The 17,832-nt window shown below is 42.4% G+C and overlaps 1 long non-coding RNA gene across 3 annotated transcripts in view; it reads right to left on the bottom strand.

The window, feature by feature from the left end:
* Positions 1–15,526, bottom strand: part of LOC133366453 (uncharacterized) — a 31,655-nt gene extending 16,129 nt beyond the window's left edge. Inside the window, exons 1-3 of one of the 3 annotated variants that reach the window (XR_009758406.1) lie at positions 15,400–15,526; positions 11,160–11,249; positions 10,004–10,249 (exon numbers count right to left, since the gene is read on the bottom strand). This is a non-coding gene — a long non-coding RNA (uncharacterized LOC133366453). Of the gene's footprint in view, positions 1–10,003; positions 10,250–11,159; positions 11,250–14,583; positions 14,721–15,399 lie in introns of those variants that run through there. The other 2 variants (XR_009758404.1, XR_009758405.1) reach the window with 2 other exon arrangements.
* Positions 15,527–17,832: the final 2,306 nt, after the last annotated feature.

Raw genomic sequence — 17,832 nt, 5'->3', positions numbered from 1 at the left:
GCAAGGGTAGAGAATCTTCTTACTCTTACTCATTCCTCAAACTTCCTTCTGAAGTGAAGGGTCAAATCTGTAAAGAAGTTTGAAGCAGCCATGTTAAAAAGGGCAGGGCATCCCTGGCAAGGGGTTACCAACCCTGCTTGGATATGGATATCTTTGCAGAGGAGCCCTAGACAAGCTTTACCAACAGCACAATCCAAACCATATAAATAAGTCAGTCAGGCAGTCAGTCCTATTGAGTTTTATGGGGCTTACTCCCTTAGGAAGTGTTTTTAGAATTGCAGCTTTCAAGGGACATTATCTTTGCTCCTGAGTGCTCCCATCTAACATCTTCACAACACTAGGCTCCCTTCTTCCTATAACGGCTTTCTGGTGACTGGCCTGGCCTGAGGGTACTTAAACCCTTCTTGCCAGAAGCAAACAGGCTAGATTAAATGTTCCCTATCCAGGCTTCCAAAGCAGGTGAGAAGGAATTATCCCATTATTTATTTATTTATTTTATTTCATTTATAAACCGCCCTTAGCTATTCAGCTCTCTGGGCGGTGTACAAAAAGTTAAAATACAAATATTACAATAATATCAGACAACAGAATAAACACAATCAGCAAAATGCAACAAATATAGACAGAATTAAATAAAATTAAAATTAAAATTAAGATTAGGATTAGAATTAAAATTAGAATGCCTGGGAGTATAACCAGGTCTTAACCTGGCGCCTAAAAGAAAGTACGGTAGGCGCCAGGCGTATCTCTTCAGGTAGGCTATTCCACAATTCGGGGGCCACAACAGAAAAGGCCCTAGATCTAGTAGCAGTCCTCCGGGCTTCTTGATGAGTTGGCACCCGGAGGAGGGCCTTAAATGCTGAACGAAGCGCACGGGTAGGTTCGTAGCAGGAGAGGCGTTCCACAAAGTATTGCGGTCCCACACCATGTAGGGCTTTATAGGTCAAAACCAGCACCTTGAATCTGGCTCGGAAACAGATAGGTAGCCAGTGCAAACGAGCTAGGACAGGTGTTATATGCGCAGACCGGTTGGTCCTAGTCAACATCCTAGCTGCTGCGTTTTGCACTAGCTGAAGTTTCCAAACTGTCTTCAAGGGCAGCCCTACGTAGAGCGCATTACAGTAATCCAGTCTAGAAGTTACCAGAGCATGAACAACTGAGGCAAGGTCATCACTGTCCAGATAGGGGCGTAGTTGGGCTACCAACCGAAGATGATAAAACGCATTCCGTGCCACCAAGGCCACTTGAGCCTCGAGGGACAGGGAAGGATCAAAGAGGACCCCCAAACTACGAACCTGTTCCTTCAAGGGGAGTGTAACCCCATCTAGAAAAGGATGAACATCCACTATCTGGGCAGGGAAAGAACTCACCAACAATGCCTCAGTCTTGTCTGGATTGAGTTTCAGTTTATTAGCTCTCATCCAGTCCATTATCGCGGTCAGGCAACGGTTTAACACATCAACAGCCTCACCTGAAGAAGATGAAAAGAAGTAGAGCTGCGTGTCATCAGCATACTGATGGCAACGCACTCCAAAACTCCTGATGACCGCACCCAAAGGCTGCATGTAGATGTTAAAGAGCATGGGGGACAAAACCGACCCCTGAGGGACTCCACAATGGAGAGTCCAGGGCGTCGAGCAGTGTTCCCCAAGCACTACCTTCTGGCGACGATCCGCTAAGTAGGAGCGGAGCCACTGCCAAGCAGTGCCCCCAACTCCCAACTCCGCGAGTCTCCCCAGAAGGATACCATGGTCGATGGTATCATACGCCGCTGAGAGATCAAGGAGAATCAACAGAGTCACACTCCCCCTGTCCCTCTCCCGACAAAGGTCATCATACAGGGCAACCAAGGCTGTTGCGGTGCCAAAACCGGACCTAAAACCGGATTGAAACGGATCCAGATAATCGGTTTCATCCAAGAGCGCCTGGAGCTGGCCAGCGACCACCCGCTCCAGAACCTTGCCCAAAAAAGGGACATTCGCCACTGGTCTATAGTTGTTCAAGTCGTCTGGGTCCAAAGAAGGTTTCTTTAAAAGAGGTCTTATTACTGCCTCCTTGAGACTACCAGGGACTACTCCCTCTCTCAAGGAGGCATTTATCACTTCCTTGGCCCAGCCAGTGGTTTTAGCCCTACCTGCCTTCACCAGCCAGGATGGGCAAGGATCCAGAGCAGACGTGGTCGCCCGCACCATTCCAAGCACCTTGTCCACTTCCTCGAGCTGCACCAACTGAAACTCATCCAATAATGAAGGACAAGACCGTGTTCTGGACGCTTCTATGGATTCATCTGTCATAACATCAGAGTCTAAGTCCCTACGGATGCATGCGATCTTATTTTGGAAGTGCTTCGCAATTTCGTTGCAGCGGGCTTCAGATGTTTCCTTGGCATCATGAGGGCCAGAATGTAAAAGCCCTCATACCACCCTAAAAAGCTCCGCTGGGCGGCAAAGAGATGTCCTAATGGTGGTAACAAAATAAGACTTCTTCGCCGCCCTAACCACTTTTATATACAACTTAGTGGAAGCACTTACCAAAGCATAATTGCATCCGTCAGGAGTTTGTCTCCACCTGCACTCTAGCCTCCTTCTGTCTTGCTTCATCACTCTCAGCTCCGGGGTATACCACGGAGCTGTATGAGTTCTACAACGAAGAGGGCGCGCGGGAGCGATCGTGTCAATGGCCCGGGCCATCTCCGTATTCCACAGATTGACCAGGGCTTCGACAGGAGCGCCAGTACTATCAGCCGGAAAATCTCCCAGGGTCCTCTGGAAATCTACAGAATCCATAAGCCTCCGGGGGCAGACCAACTTAATAGGTCCCCCATCTTTGCAGAGGGAAAAGGCTGTTGTGAGTCTAAAACTCAGCAAGCGGTGATCTCTCCATGACAATGGAGTAGATGAAAAATACCCCACCATCAGATCACCATCTCCATGACCAGTGGCGAAGATCAAATCAAGAGTATGGCCTGATACATGCGTTGGGCCAGTAACAATTTGAGACAGCCCCATGGTTGTCATGGAGGCCATGAAGTCCTGAGCCGCCCCAGATAAGACAGCCTCGGCATGGATGTTGAAGTCCCCCAGTACTATAAGTCTGGGGGACCTCAACAGCACCCCCGAGACTATCTCTGTCAGCTCAGCTAGGGAAGCTGTTGGGCAGCAAGGTGGGCGGTACACCAACAGTATTCCCAGTCTGTCTCCTCGGCCCAACACAAGATGAAGACACTCAAGACCAGTCGCCGTCTGGACATGGTGCTTGGTGAGGGAGAAAGAACTCCTATAGACCACGGCAACCCCACCTCCCCGGCCTTCAGATCTACCACAGTGCTGCACGGAATACCCAGGTGGGCACAGCTGGGAGAGAGCAACTCCTCCCTGCTCACCCACCCAGGTCTCGGTAATACACGCCAGGTCGGCACCCTTTTCCATAATCAAATCATGGACAAGGGGGGTCTTATTATGGACCGACCTGGCATTTACAAGCAGCACCTGGAGATCCAAGAGCTGACTGACAGCACAACCAACAGTCCTGTGGATATGAGGGGAGCCGGAACAAGACACAGACACAACTTGTCTGGGACGAGTTCCCCTTACCTGGCATGCTCTCCTCCCAACACCGTACCTCCCATTACCCGTCACTACATTAATTGGGGCCCCCGAAAGCCTACCTGTTGGACACAAAGTATGATCTCCCAGGCACATCTTAAAATAATACTAAATACAGCAAACACCTAAATACAAAAACACTAAAACACACAGACATCCACACAATCTCATTCACACAACAGCAACAACAACAATCAACAGATTAAAATACAGCCACACAACAACAACAGTAACAACCAGCATTAGCACCTTCCTCCAGTTCTTCCAGGCAGTTCAGAGCTAGGTCTTTCCCTTTCCCTAAGTACAAGCCAAAGGGGTAGGCAAGTAGCAGCACCACAGACACTTCAGGAATGCCGACGCCACAGCGGCCCAGCAATAGAAAACACTCGGGCCGTCTACTGGCCCAAAATACTTCAGCCGTGCTCCGCGGCGTCCAAACGTCTCTACTAGGCCAAATCTCCACACCAAAGCAGGGAAACAGGCCACATCCGACTTCCAACCATCCACCACGGAACCTCTTAGCCGCTGCCAAACCGGCACTCCCCCGATCTCCCCAGGCCCAGTTCTCTCGCCACCAATGAGCCACTCCTGCAGGCGTTCTCTCCTGTCGCCGGTCGCTCCCTCAAAGTCCTCCTTCGTCACCACCACCGTCACTGGGCATTCCTTCGCGGCGCTCTCACCACCGCCAGACTCCGCTGGGCTCTTCGCACCACCACCAAGTCGCTCCTTCCCAACGCTCCCTCGTGGCGCTCTCACTGCCGTCGGACGCTCCTCTGCGGCGCTGTCACCCCCAGCGAGTCGCTCCTTCACGGCACTCTCTTGGCATCGTTCTCGTCGGGCGCTTCCCCGCGGCACTCTCACCGCCGCCAGGCACTCCTCTGCGGCGCTCTCACCACCGCCAAGCCGTTCTTTCACAGCGCCACCAGTCGCTTCTTGCCTCTTGCCTCCACCACCATAACCACTCACCCACAACGCCCGGAGGTAAGCAAGCTTCATTAATTAACGGGTGAAAGTTACTCAGCCCCAAAATACAGGAGGTGATAAAATAAATGAAAATAGTTGTTAAAATAGATGTTAAAAATAGACGGTAAACGGTAAAATGGTAAAAGGTAGAGAGCTTGGCTGCAGAGCTCCAACTACCGCGTCCTCCTAAACCACCATCTGGACCTGGGAACACCATCTTTTAGCTAAGATTTCTTTTTAATTTCCAATCAGAGAAATGTTTTTCTTTGAACTGTATGAGCCAACCAATTGTGGTTGATGCTTAATGTATCATGCTTAATGAGATCACTAGAGCCCACCCTGTGACATCACAAGGACCTGCCCCTGAAATCTCAGGGCTTGGGATGCTTCTGGCCTGGCAACCCTAATCAATACCTCTTGTGGGAGCAAATGCCATTGTTTAACTATATGCTGCATCAACAAGTACTTTCTTTTGCCTGCCCTGACTCTTCCAACATTCAGTTTCATTGGACGTCCCCAAGTTGTAGTATTATGAGAGAGGGAGAAAAAATTATGCATAATTTTATACATCTCTATCAGGTTACTTTCCTTTTCTCTAAACAGCTCTGCAGGGCATTTACAGAATTCAGGTTTCAGCAGATGCCCTCTGCATATCTCAATGGGAGATACCTCAGTAACAGAATGGAAATGTATTTTTGGGTGCAACCAGATTGAAGATATAACTCATTACCTACTGCATTGCCCCTTGTATTTGGACCCGGGGGGGGGGAATGTGTCACATATCTGGATGTTTTTGGACCGAATGCCCCAAGAAGTGGTAGTGGAACTTTAGCTTATAAATATTTATTTATTATATTTATATTCGGCAGCCCACTTCACAGTGGCAGCCAAGAATCTGTGGGCTCGCCATATCAAGAATTATGATGTATTATAAAAAAATTATCTTTAAGACCTAAGTGCCCAACCTTTTAATGGATGGTAATAACAAGCTTTTTAAAAGCAGATTTGATGAGTTTTATAAAATTTTATAAAATCTTGTTTTATTTTAATAAAAATGTATGAGAAAAGTCCACTGAATAATTGTTTGTTTATATTGTTGAGGCCTTTGGCTATACACAATAAAGTTATATTCGATTCTTTTCTCTAAATTAAAAAGTAAGTGTAAGGTTTGGGGCACAATTTGGCTATCCTGATCAGCCCCATTCTGGACTAAGTTGATCTGGGTCCAACCCAGCCCCAACCCTTGCACAGCCCTTATGTTTAATTAGGGTTTAAACCTTAATGAAACATGTGGCTGGCAGTGGGGAGAGGTGGGGAAAGAAGGAGATGATACAGGCAGAGACTCTCATCTACATTCTCTCCTTCTCTCCCCTCCTGGCCACATGTTTAATCAGGGTTTTAAACTCTAGTTAAACATGCAGCCATGGTGAGGAGGAGGGGGAAATGGAGAAGATGCAGGCAAGAGTCTCTGTCTGCATTATCTCCTTCTCCCCTGCCCCGCCTGACCACCACCACTAGGATTGCCATATTGCCCAGTTAGCCAGGTTTTACCCGGATTCTTTGCATGCCACCCGGCACCCGTTTAGCCTCTTAGGTGGCCCGGATTCTCAGCTTTAATTTTAAAAAAATTAAGTTTCTAGGTGGTCCGGTTCTCGAGATATACATAAAAACGTCAGCCGCCCCCCTGACTGTTAAATCTTTCTTTAAACAGTACTGTATAGCACTTCGTAGCTTTAACCCCGCCCATTCAGGATTGCAGCCAATCAGTGAAGCCAGGGTTGCATTTGGTTGACCTGAGGCAGTGTCTAGAAAACCTCATTGCAATGCCAGAAAATGGTGGTTTCCCCCCCGTTTATCTGAAAATCTCATAAATTGGGTAAGTACAGTAGGGCCCGCTTTACAGCGTTCCGCTAATACAGCAGTTGTGAATTGTAGAAAGGCCCCGCTTTACAGCGCTTGTTCCGCTTTTACGGCGGTTTTTTGCTGCCGGGCACCATTTTGGTCAATGTAAGTCAATGGGATCTGCCTTACAGCGGTTTTTGCTTTACAGCGGGGGTCCGGAACGTAACCCGCTGTATGAGCGGGGCCCTACTGTATATACATTTCAGTTTTTTTTCCTCTTGTGTGCAGGAGTCAGATCCTGGGCAGTGTTTTGAAAACCTTCCCAATACTTGCTTTTGTAAAAGCAATGCTAATCCCATATGCCCAGAGTAAACCCCATTGAATTCAATAGGACTTACTTTTGAGTAGACATGGTTATGAATGTGCTGGAAATCAATGGGACTTTGGAGTGAATGTAAAAAAGAATTGTGTTTGTGTTCTAACTCTTTCTGTCCCTCCCCCTCCAGTCCTATTTTAAAGCAAGTAGGCAGGGCTTACTTAGGTATTACAGTTTTTATTCTGTAGGAAACTAATACTGATTTTTAAAAAATGAATACTGATTTTTCTGCAATGACCAACTGGTTTTACAATAAACTATTATATGGGGTGTATGTATTTATACATCTGCTCTGTGTGTGTGTGTGGGGGGACTGTTTCCAACAACCCTGTGAGGTAGGGTTGGAAACCAAGGCAGCTCACAACAAGAAATAAAGCCATTTAAAATCCAATAACCATAAAAACAAGTATAAACAGTTGCAAAACAGCGTAAAGTGGCATGATTCGGAATTTTGGGTTGTGTGAATGAAGTTGCTTATCACTTGAGGTTGCAGTTCTGTCCCTGTTTGAGTAAGCCCCACTGAATACACTGGGACTTGCTTCTGAATAAATAAACCTAGGATTGCACTATAAATATCTTTACAGTTTGTGTAAATAATAAATATATTTGATAGTCATGCTTATATAAATATTTCTTCATTTATCATATTTTTGGTTTTTGGTTCGGAATCCTGACTGGTTGTGAGATGCTTAGTTTTCTGCCTTACTCATAGGAATCTTGTTGTGGTTGGTATGGTATTACATTTAGGAAAGTGTTACTGCCTTCTGTGTTTTTTTCCCTATTTGCATTTCACTTATCTTTAACCTCACTCCACTACAGCCATAGAAGCAACAGCAGCATATACAAGATAATTAACTCCCATTAGTGATAAGAGCAAGAACTTATCATTATTATTTTAATTAAAACAAGAGGCTTATGAGTACTTTGAAGAGGACCAGATATTTATTTTTTTTCTGAGCCCAGGACTGGGTCTTTCATGATGCCCGGTGGGGGGGAGGAGCAGGAGAGTAGTCGATAAGACAGACATCCTTGCATTGGTAATCTAATTAGCAAGGTATGTGTGGGGTTGTTGTATGCTTCCAGGCCCAGTGTCATTTTGAGTTTGTGTAGATGTGGTTGATCAAAGGGAAAAGAAATTTTGAGTTAAGCAAAGCTCTGCTTTTATAAAACCTAAGAAACATACAGATACTTTGAATGTCTGAGTGCCTGCACCAGTGGACTACTGGAGAAACTTGTAAAACTTGCTGCAACAGTATTTAGAACTGAGCATGCGGCGTGAAATACACCTTTTCCTGACATTTTGGCTTGTTTTTCTCCACCCACCACATCTCTGAAATATATCGTATATGTAATGGTTAACCGTACTGCTGTCCTGACTTACTTTGTGTTTGTTGCTATTTTGTGTTTTTATTATGTTTTTATATTGATTGTGCATTTTTATTGTTTTTATTATATTTGTAAGCTGTCCTGAGCTATGTTTTTAACAGCAGAAGGGCAGGATATAAATCCTCTTAATCAATCAATCAACATTCCATAGTGTTGGAAACTAGAGTCTAGGCATTTAAGGCTGAAAATGTTGTTTTTTTAAAAAAAGATTTCTCACATCTTTCTCCAGTTTTTGGTGGTAATTCCTAGGCACAAAAACAAAACAACTGGACAATCCAAATACTAATATGCAAATAATCTGCACAATATGCAAATAATTTGCATAATATGCAAATTAGCCTGCCCGGATTTGTGGAACTGGAATGTGGCAACCCTAACCATCACCCTTTGACAGCCCCGGATTGCTCTGGGTGGGCCTGACCTGGGATGATCTGGGGCTGCTTCAGCCCACTCTGGACAACTCCTGGATCAGCCCAAGCCAGCCCAGTTCCAGATCCAGAATTTGGAGTGGATGCACAATCTTACTAACAAGCCCCAAATGTTATAACATTTCCTCAGAGGGGAGTTGCTCCATCCCCTGGATCATTTTGGTTGCCCTTTTCTCAACCTTTTCCAGCTCCACAATATCCTTTTTTAACTGAGGCAACCAGAACTGTACACACTGTTCCAAGTACAATCACACCGTAGATTTGTATTATAGGAATATGATATTGGCAGATTTACTTTCACTCCCTTTCCTAATTAATTCTAGTTTTTCACAACTGCTGTACACACACTGGGTTGACATCTTAAGCTATCCACTACGATCTCAAGGCCTCATTCCTGGTCAGTTACTGCCAGTTCAGGCCTTATAAATGTATATGCGAATTTAGATGTTTTGCCCCAATGTTTACTTTACACTTGCTTACTTTGAATTGATTTTGACATTTTAGTGCCCATTCACCCAGTTTGGATAGAGCCTTTTGAAACTCTTCACAATCCGTTTTTGTTTTACTTCCCTGAACAATTTGGTGTCATCAGCAAACTTGGCTACTTCAGTGCTTATTCCCAACTCAAGATCATTTATGAACTAGTTAACAAGAAAAAAAAATCCATTCAGCTACTCTGTGATCTCCTTATCCTTCTTTAGCACATCTTTGACTCCCTTGCCATTCAAAAGTCAAAGCACCTCCAGCTCTTAATGCATATTTATGGTTTTAGCAACATGCTCCTCAAATCCTTTTTTTAGCATCCCTTATTGGCTGCATGCATTTCTTTTGCCAAAGTTTGGGTTCCCTTTTGGTTCTCTTCATTTGGACAAGACTTCTACTTTCTAAAGGAATCTTTCTTGCCTCTAATATCTTTTTTTTACTGTACTAATTAGCCACATAAGCATCCTCTTGGCCCAGGTGGTACCTTTCTTAATCTGTAGTATATATTCTAGCTGAGCTTTGAATATCATGGTTTTAAACAACTCCCAAGCATTTTGGAGAGATTTGACCTTCTGGACTTTGCCTTTCATCTTCCTTTGTACTAATCCCCTCAGTTTTGGGAAGTTTCCTCTTTTAAAGTCAAATATGATTCTCATGTATTTTCTTGGTAATTGTCGATTTACATATAGATTGCCCCCTCTGGTTGGCTTTCCCCCTGCAATCATTTTAAACACTGCTCTGCCACTTTTTTAACCTTAAACACCAGCAGTTTGGTTCAATCTTGGTTTAAGGGAGGCCATCCCTTTTGTACCGGCTTGTCTTGTCCCAAAATGTTCCCTAGTACCTAACAAATCCAACCCCTTTGTTGTACATCACCCTATGCACTTTTTAAATAGAAAGTCAGCTTATACATTTTAAATAACATGCAATTTTAATTGTGAAGAACAGAGGTATTCACTACCAGTCCTAGAGAAGGGGGCAGGGGTGTCTTCCAATGCTGCATGTGGTCTGGTCCTTATCCGAGCCAAAATCACATGCAAATCAGGATTTTTTAAAAAAACCTACTTAGCCCCTTCACCTCTGGTGTTCTTCAGCTCATAACCATCTTCATCAAGCTGCTTTTTTCACTTGCTGGAACAAATATACAGAGATCCTTTAGGTTTCTCCTGTGGGCCAAAAATTGTGTTCAGAAGGATGATTTTGAGTTGAAAAACACCAAAAGGAGAAAGGATTCTGCCTTTCTCTGCCCACTTTTCTTCTACCCACCTTGTAACTAATCCAGGCCGATTGTGGGTTTAAAAAAAAAGTGTAAAAAATGAGCACAGTTCTTTGTATAACAATTATGAGGAACCTTTGGCCCTCCAGATGTTGCTGAACTACAACCCCCATCAGTCCTGTCCATTGGCCATGCTTCCAGGGGCTGATGAGAGTAGTAATTCAGCAATATCTGAAGATCCAAAGGTTCCCTACAGCTGTTGTATAACAGCCTTCCAAGCTGACATGCAGGGCATGAAATGATGGGCATGGATCTCTATGGAGGCCTACATATTTTTGCTTCACATTGAAGGAGAAGAGGTCAACCTCTCCTCTTCCTTCCTGGTTCTGGGTCAAATCTTTGTTTTAAAAAAGAATGTGCTGCTTCCTCTATATCCAGAAGATGGTGCTGGAGTATCAGAGGCTGCCATATCAGTGGGCAAATACTTTTTTTATTCTGTGTAACATCGCACAGAGTGTTCTCAGACATGAAAAGGTGGCCTTGGAAGGGAGCAAAATATTCCTCCATCCAGCTCCTGCAAAAAAGGCTTACCTTTTTGTGTTTGCTCACTTGCTGTCCTCTGGGAAGCTGCTTTGTTACAATCTTTTTTTGTTTTCTGTTTCTTTTTCATCACAATGTGATCCCAGCCAATCAGGGATCACATTGTGAATATGATGACATCACAGTTCCAAAAAGCCAATTCAGTTTGGTGTTCTGTCTTACCCATCACCAAAGGCAAATGTAGCAAATTCAGAGTGATGGCAATAGTTCCTGTATTGCATTACTCTAGATTGGGGGAAGGGAAACAGGGCTGTGCTTACCTTGAATGCTTGTCATGCCAGGGTGGACAGGGAGCACAGCGGTCTTTAGAGCAGCTACCATGGCTACCTATACAGCTTATTCTGATAAGTCTGTGGAGGAACAGGGGTATGTTAGCAACTTTAGTAAGACATAATTGAATCTTAATCAGTAGAGCTTTGAGTTACTACCAGAGCTTGGAAGTAATTCATTACAAGTAACGAATTACTTGTAATTCATTACTTTTTTGAGGAACGAGAGGGTAATTCCTTTACATTATGACTGTAATAGAACTAGGAGTAATTTTATTACTTTTGTGGAGTAATTGTAATGTTTGCAGCATTATTTTTGGGCATTACTTGGGGGGGAGGGAGCAGGAGAAGTCTTCTGCTCCTCTGATTTGTGGATGAAAATCATGTGCCTCAAACTGGGCTTCTGTGCAGCATCGCTCTTCCCTCATGCTCTGTGGGTCGGTAGGAGGTGATGAGGGAGGAGGTGGAAAGTGAGACGGGGTGGAGTGGAGAAAACAATTGTTTAAAAAAATGGATGGCCGTGGTGAAGAATGGAGTGGAGGGAAAAAGAAGCTGGAGGGCAAGAACATGGATAAAGGAGGAGAAGGAGGCAGCAGCAGAATGGACATAAAAAAACTGTGGAGGAGAAAGATGACAACGTGTGTGTGTCTATGTGTTTGCACTTGGGACACAAAGTGGCCTCCACCACCCTGTCTGGCTATTGTGCTGCATTTACAGTATTTTAACTTTTTTGCATCTCAGGGGAAAATGTTTGCTTGGGTGAGTGTCCCTTAGTTGGTGGCAGGGCAGAGTCTGGGAGGTGGTTAAGTGAGACAGATTTTGCTGGCTGGCTGAGTGGGGGGGTTGCACTTGGTTTGACATGCAAAGATCTGAGTAGTGGCCTCAGCCTCCCCCCCCCACCTCCCTTACCGGTAGAGAGACCACCATTGCTATCTTATGGATAAAAAGAATTATTTTACTACCTCTGTATATGCGTGTTTATTTTTAATGTTGTTTTAGGCTACTTAGATGTTCAGCAGCCAAAGCCAGCACCTTGTAGGCATTTTTTTAAAAAGTCTGAAATGTAATTGTAGTGATAACTTTTGAGGAAAAGTAAAGTAATCAGTTACTTTCAGAGCAACTAACTGTAATTACTACTTTTTAGGGCCATGTAATTGTAAGTGTAATTTATTATTTTTTAAAAAGTAATCTTCCAAGTTCTGGTTACTACTTAGAATACTGTTTAACAGACAAAAGTGGTTTACTGCAACATATATAGTTCAGGAAAAGTGGATATCTCTGTACCTACAGAAAGAAAGGTTGAGAAAGACTGCTGACACAATAATACAGTCTGATGTTAAACCAGTAGTAGAACGCATATTTTGCATGCAGAAGGTCCCAGGTTAAATATCTCCTGTGAAAAGGCTCAGCTAGCAGATGATGTGAAAGACTAAACTCAAGTATAATCAAACCAATTTTGCAGAAGCAAAAAGACACAGGTTTGGCTACATCCAGTTTTTTCAGGATAACTTCTTGAAGTTTGTAAGCATACAGCACGTGAATAACCTTAACAAAACCTTTCAATAACCCATGTTCCACATGTTGGATCTAGTTCTAAAACATTTAGTCTTGTATAACAAGCAAAAAGAACCCCAATGCTATTTACTCATGAGTAAGTATGCATAACCTTGCAGTCACAATCAGTTTAGTTCTTGGTTCATTTTCTCATAAAACCCAAACAGTTGTGGTACTCAGACACACTAATTGGCAATAATCTTGCATTTCAGCAAGCCTTTGGCATCAGGTATATCTTCCTTTGCCAAGCCACTGTCTTCTTTCCAAAAAGCAAGATATTAGTCCAAAATAAGTAGTAGTTAGAAAATTCTTAATAAAAACCAGATAGTAACAATATATTTAGAAATCACAGTCCTCAAGGCAACTCTATGCTGTTATGTTCACTTTAGTCATCAGTAGACCGAAAAGGATGTCTCTTTGAGGCTAAATGGTTGCAGGGTGTCTTTCCTGCTGTTGACAAATAATTCTAGGATACACCCAAGTATATAAATAATGCCTGACTCCACACTTTGAAGACCGCTCAAAATGAAGTGCATGAGGCAAAAGACCAACCACTCCAAACTCAAACAACAACTTTTGAACAGGGTCCCAGCAACTTTACAAGATGAGAAACCAACTCTGGAAAATAAAATTTTGTGTTCTTGCGCAAATCCCTTTTATTTCAATGGTGTTTTGCTGGAAGCAGCATCCTGAAAGTGGTAGCCCTGAAGGCAAGCACTCAGAGGCATTGGACAGGCATTGCCCCATTTCATAGATTTAAAAAATCCCTGCATAGACCATTCCTAATGCTGTAGCCATGAGGAAGAAGCAATGTATGCAGGGAGGCTTCCTCACAAATGCTTGATTTCCTGAAAGCCCTCTTATGCAATTGATCTTTCCATCAAAAGAGGGGAATCTTGGGGTCTCCTGGAAATTAAGCATTAATGTGGTAGACACTCTGGGCTACAGTCCCATGCAGCTGTGACAATGTGGGGGTGGGTGGGTTTTAAAATATGAACTACTAGGGCTATTACTTTTCATGGACTTAGAGATGAAATATTGTAGCTCCCTCATAGCTCAAGTTATACACATTCCTTCTTTTAGTCCTGCTAGGGTCTTTGGTCAAACTAGTTTTAGATATTTTCTGGCATTTCAAAGAATACCACCTCTGAGAAGTCAACTTTCCAGCAGTGTAAAACTGCACTGCCACAACATCACTCTGTCACAAGCACTAATGGAATAGTATCCGGACCATCATTGTGAGAATAACGTGCTCCTGTCCTTCATGCCTGGAGCAGTTTTAAAGTTTTTAATAAAGAATCCACTTTTCCATGTGGCTCTTTAAAAAGAAAAAAAGAATACAAATCTCCCCACTATCTGAACCAACACAGAAGTTTCTTGAGTGGATAGATGGTTAGGAGTTTGATACTTACAGTAACCAAGCAAGTAAGTTTAAAACAGCATATGGGTTTAAGGTAGGGTTGTACCCATTTGAAGAAAACTTAGTTGATTAAACATATGGATTTCAGTAAATAAGCTGACAGTCAATTAAATTGTATGGCAAAAATAGTTCTGAAGAGGAGAACATGCTTCATATGTAGATGATGTGTGTGTGTACCACAGCAGGCCTGTTCACTCCTACACAGGTGGCAATACAGAGTTTTAAGTAGGACTCTCAGCTGATTAATAATCTAACTTTTAGTCAAGTAATCGATACATTTTAATAAACCTGCTCATTATCAAAACTTCTGTATTAGGTATTTTCTTAAAAACATTTTGAAAGAATTGTAATGTGTCTTATTATTTAATAAACAAAAGCTATTAGAAGAAAAGGACATCTTTTTTAAAAAAATCCCTATATATATAATATTATTTTACTCACAGTTTTTAGTTTATTTTAATAATGTATATCCTACTTTTCTTGCCTTAAGTATATCTAAATAAATGAAACAAGCATGCCCTTAACTATTACTACTATTACTACTTCACCAGTAGGTCCCAGGGCGGGTCACAATAATATAAAATACATTATTAAAAACAATTTAAAACAAATTACATTCACAACTAGATCGGGTCCTAAATACTATATATAGTGTGTCAAAATCCAGATTGCTGCAGACAGCATCTTCAGCACAAAGCAAAACCCACCAATTAAAATTTAAAACAGGCCTCACCAATTAATCAACTACAGCTTTAGTTAATTAGAATGCAATCATAACCTCACTTACCTGGGAATAAGCCCCATTAAATTCAACAGGACTTTCTTCTGAGTAGATGTGGTTAAGATTCTGCTATTTGTTTTTTAACAGTGGAATCCTGTACATGTCTGCTTGGAAGTAAGCCCTGTTGAGTTCAGTTGGGTGTACTTCCAGAGAAGTAGGTATAGGACTGTGACATAAACCATTTCAGACTTGTTCTTTAGTTAGCTGACATTCTTAGGTGAAAAGTCTATTGGCATTTTAAGAATATGTATTCTACAAAACTCCATAGCCATGGCTGTTTAGCAGAGTGGAAAGTCAAGCTTTCCAGCTGAATCTCTGGTAGTTTCATCAGAATCTTGCTGGGCATGTCAGTATTCTTGCTGTGTTTTTGAAAAGCAAGTCTCTATTTCATGAAGCTGCAGGGGAAGGAATCCTGACAATATGTTTAGCATTCCTGATAAGCCTGAAGAATCAATATGGACAGTAGACCTTCATACCTGGTTAAGGTCTAGGACAATTTGTTCTCCACTGTTCTTGCTCCCTTTGCTTCATGACATATTGTCCTCCACGATCATGTATCTTCCATCTATGCATTTATTTCCACCACTTCAGTCTCTTAGCAAAACTTCTTTAAAAAAAAAGCCTGGAATCAGAATATATTTTAAAGATTTTTGTAAAACGTGGCTCACTCAATACATCCCTGGCTCATTCTCCATATAGGATTTACATTATTTTAGGATGCCATTTCAACGAGGGCACCAAGGATAAAGAAACTTCAGATGAAACATACCCTGAATATTTATCACTTTGGAAATAGTATGTTCTACCATGTGAGTCATATCTAGAGTTTTCTTTTAAGTAGGAGAATATTTTTTCCATCCTGGTGTAACTGAGAAGACAACCAGAAAATCCTTATTAAAATGATAACAGATGTGCTGTCTACAGTACAAATACACTTTTGGGCTAGTTTCATTACTGTACTATCCGTTGCTTCCAATGGACTTTGCTGAGACAGAATTTGAGTCAGGTCAGGACAGGGTTTCAGTTTCCAATTTAAAGGAACACCTGTTTATAGAATATTGATGATACAAAGGTCAATAAAGTCAACAAGAGCAGTGGGCACTCTATGGACACCTGTATTTTTAGATCTAGAATGAAAAATATACATTGGAATCTTCCATGAGAGCAATGCGAGATCCATGAGTCCATTTTTAGTTTTCATCCTTTATCAATTCTCTTACAGCTCTCTCAGCAGCTAGTTATTTCAGCTGCAAAGACAAAACAGCTTAAAGTAACAAACATTTAAGAGGAACCCACTGCTATCATATTAATGTGTCCCTTCAAAATGTGAAGCTTACTATCAACGGTCCTTGACCCAAGGATCAGAAATAACTACTATTGTGTATAGGATCAGTTATTGCTTTAGCAGCTCATCACTGTGGATGCTCAAACAGCTAAAGATCAATGGAAGTCATGCTTTCGGTTCTCAGCATCTCCAGTTAAAAGGATCTCAGACTGGGAAAGAAACCCCTGTTTGAGACCTTAGAGGGCTGCCAATTAACATAGACTGTACTGAGCAAGATGGAGAAATAATATGGCATCAGCAGCTTTGTATATTGAAAAACCCAAGGCACTCAGAATTATTGTGGGACAGCATGAACTTCAGAATCAATATGGCAGCATTTTGAAGGAAGCAAAAAAGAGATACCATGTTACAGATTTTTGTATGGGAAATTGAGGGTTTTTAAAATTCATAATGATAAATGTACATCAAATCGTAAAAAAAGAGAACAGTAAATAAAAAGATCAAAACATACAATATTACCAACTGGGAAGCTGGTATTATTTGTGTGTTTGCTTGCTTGCTTGCTTGTTTGTGTGCCCATTTTATTCATAAGTCACATTTTAACCAGAATCCATTAGGCATGTTTCCAAATCAGTAAAAAAAAATTAAACTATAAATAAATAAGATTGAAGTCTTTCTTAATAGTCTCTAAGCTATACTGGATGATGCCACTGAAAATCATGAGAAACAGACAGAAGGATTCTTGTTTGTGTTGTGACAGGTCACCATGCTGAGTAAAGACAACCTTAGCCTGAGATTGGTGATAGCTGTTAGCTTAACAAGCAATACTTGGAAATCCCATGATTTCTTTACCCATTCAAGTTTTGAAGGATCAGCTGTGTGTCTTCCCACCTTGCAGCCCCAGACCAGGCTAGTAGCTAGTTCCTGGGCTATTGTTCTACCTACTAGATGACCAGTGGAGTGTGGGGGGGAGGCCTATACCCTCCTGAATTAGCATCACCAGCCAGTTGTTCCTGTGGCACATAGCCAACTTTTAAGTCATGTAGATAGGATGTTTAGCAAACTTGGCCAGAGCCATTACCTTAACAAAGGAGCTAGTTTGACCAGTTTAGTGTTCCCTTCTGCTACAAATTCCACCTATATAGATACAGAACTACAGCCTTGAAGGGGACCCACAGGCATCATCCCAACCAACTCCCAATCCTATAACAATGCTATATTTTGTGATTTAAAATTAGAGTTCATTGCCATCACAGCTGTGCATAAAATCAGAAGACCCCTTGTTTTGCCACCCCCATATCTTCCTCAGAGCCTCTGCACTTTTCTTCTATACCATGCAACAACAGGCTTTTGGTGGGTGGGACAGTGGCATATTGGAATGCAGGAGCACAAATAACATGTTATTTGGCATTCAGAGAAAGCTGGTAAGTGCCAATGTTGCACTGGCAACACAGCACTAGGAGAGGGGACATTATAAATGTTAACTAACTGTTGCCTCAATGAGAATGCTGATTTATCTATATTGGAAATTTTAGATTGGGTTATAACCAGAGCTTGGAAATGTTACTTTTTTGAACTACAACTCCCATCAGCCCAATCCAGTGGCCATGCTGGCTGGGGCTGA

This window comes from Rhineura floridana, chromosome 1 (genome assembly GCF_030035675.1).
Source record: "Rhineura floridana isolate rRhiFlo1 chromosome 1, rRhiFlo1.hap2, whole genome shotgun sequence".
Taxonomy (NCBI): domain Eukaryota; kingdom Metazoa; phylum Chordata; class Lepidosauria; order Squamata; family Rhineuridae; genus Rhineura; species Rhineura floridana.
The sequence above is the reverse complement of the archived record's forward strand: the minus strand, read 5'-3'. Positions and strand labels throughout refer to the sequence as shown.